The following is a 2703-nucleotide window of genomic DNA, read 5'->3' on the forward strand; positions in this document are numbered from 1 at the left end:
CCCATGCAACGTTTAAGATTATCGTGTGACTCCATTGCTTTGAGGTCCCGCAGACACGTTTGCGAAGACCCTATTCATCCATTTTCTGGTACATTACTATATACAACTGAAAACTTACAGGGAATCAGGCCCTCCCGAGGCAAAGCAGCACAAATTAACCGTCTTTCATGCCAAAACACGTGGTACACTGGGGCCATACTTGCTGGGGGGATTCGATATCTAAGAGTGCGGAACCACGAAGGATGTCATATACGTCATTCCTCTTTTTCTCAATTTTCGATTTCAAGGGAAAACGAATTCTGCCCGGAATCCGGAAGAAAATGAATTTGGTTCAGCACTAACAAAAGGAATTCTTATTATTGTTGACATCGTGGCACTCCAGATTTGGCTGGTAAATCGCTGCTCAGGGGTTGAAGCCTCACTGCAGTGTCCTCATTGGAACGGCTTCTCATGTTCACACAGGGTGCCTATCTGGGCGCCGGTGCGGATTAGCAGAGTTTGCTCGGGTACATCAGCAGAAACACTTCAATATATGACTGACACTCACAGTGTTCAAACCTACTCGTAAAAGCAACTGTTGTTCGGCATAAATTTACAGAAGGTACTTGCTACCCTCAGTAAGTTTGGAACGAAAACCGGTCATAGGTCAGTGTACCTCTGCTAAACTTAGTCAGCCTGGAGTTGTGTTGGATTCTCCAGTCATGAAGAGCGTTCATTGCACCTCCTTACAGACGGAAGAGCGACTTGTACTTCACAAGAAGTGCTTTTAGTCAAATATGGTTTGAAACTAGTCGGCGCGAAACTAAATACGGTAAATGTTACATCGATATATGCCAGCTCTCATAAAAACAGACCACAGAACGCAATGGATTCGACCGCTTACCTGCCGTTAATGAAGCAAAATAGCTACCTTCTGCAAAATCAAGGCCATGCCAATACCGACACACTCTGGCGCAACAGCTGCAAAAGCACCAGATATGTCTGCAAAATACGCCAAAAAATTCATTTTCAGGACGAGATCCGCTGGAATCGTAAATGTTAAAGCTAACAGTTAGAAGTGGCGAAACCCTTGCTCACAAATATACAGACTTCCAGCACGTAAGAAAGCGCAATAGGGCAAACAGTGCGGATGACGTTACTTTTCCGCAATTGCGTGGTGGATCGGAGTGATGTGGTAGCAAAAAATTTCAGCCAGCCTAGTGACATGGCCGATTATTCAACCACAAAGAAAATCCTAGAAAGTTAGTAGCTGCCGCCAAACTTTGGCATTTCCAATGAAACGCTAGTTGAATGTAATATCTCCTCTCTCAGGAACGGCGTCTTTAGATTGTAGTGGTCTGGCTACATAAAAAGCTACTTTACTGGGAGTGCGTGGCAAAGAAATGAAGACAAAACGCTGGATTGTATATACAGTGATAGGGGTCAGATGGAATAGTTGTCCTCTCAAAGCAATTCGTCGTAGGCCCAGGTCAGGGAACAGATAATAATCCGTTCCTGGTTGTCCGTAGGTCCTCTTCTGAAGAGTCACCACACTTACTAAATTCCGAAATTCTGAAATACTTCGATATCGGAGTTGGCACATGAAACCCGCGAATGACTGCTGTGAGCGCGAGAAAAAGCAGAAGAGAGAGTTAGAGCACATGATCATGTTTATATTGAGTGAAATTGTACAGGTGCGCGTTTTTTAGCTTCTCGTATTCAAACAAAAATCGATCAGGCAATCGAGCAAATACGTAATGTCATAGTGAAAGCAAAGGAAAGACACAAACACCACAGCCAAAAAACCCGTGGGGATAACTGAGGAGTGGGATATAATGGTAATATCTCATTAGACCTGTTGAATCCTATCTATTTTTTGGCCTTACCAAATGTAAGCCATTGCTTTCCCCTCACTATGCAACCGCAGACTATTTCAAGACTGGGGGACCCGTAATTGCGGGTATTGAAAATTATGGTATCATATGAAATAAAACGGAATGAGACTGAGAGTAATTGACGGGGCCAGAAAACCCCCATTTAACAAACATGCCGGAATAACTAACCAAGAAGACGCCCCTGAGCATGCCATTCCAAGTTCAGTACCATTTTCGGCGATTAAATGCATATCTTTTGTGAGCATGTAACAGGCATCCTCCACCGGATCGGTTTTGTCCAGGTTGCTTTATTGGCAGCGATTCGCGTTTCTCTCTCGAAGACCCCCTTATTTTGGCCTCAACAGGGATTAAAGTCATACACGCATAAGAAAGACCACATATTTGTGCGAGGTAGTCCATATTTTTAACATACTGCCGTAATAACTTTCAACATAGGGGTATCGGCCGGTCGTGTGCACGGTAAGATGGGAAATATTTTGACCTTGCGGTGGCGTCCAGGAGACTGCTTCATTCTGTATATTATTACAAGGTGAACTGTGGTAATCCGACTGTGATAGCTGACTCTGACAAGTGAAGTATGGAAGTTTCCTCGTACCCGTGGACGGCCACTGAATTAATCGAGTGCGAACGCACTACACCCTTTGAACCAATCAGAATTCAAGAAATTCACCCTAAGAGCCGTGCACATGGGACGTTACGCCGCAGGCTATTGACACGCCGAAATTGAGTTCGCCGTGCGTGAAAATAGCACAGCATTACGTCGCAGCCAAATACAGCTTTGGCAGCCCGCATCTGTGAAGTCATTTTGTCCATGACGAACGTTTTGACT

This window comes from Opisthorchis viverrini (genome assembly GCF_000715545.1).
Source record: "Opisthorchis viverrini unplaced genomic scaffold opera_v5_287, whole genome shotgun sequence".
Taxonomy (NCBI): domain Eukaryota; kingdom Metazoa; phylum Platyhelminthes; class Trematoda; order Opisthorchiida; family Opisthorchiidae; genus Opisthorchis; species Opisthorchis viverrini.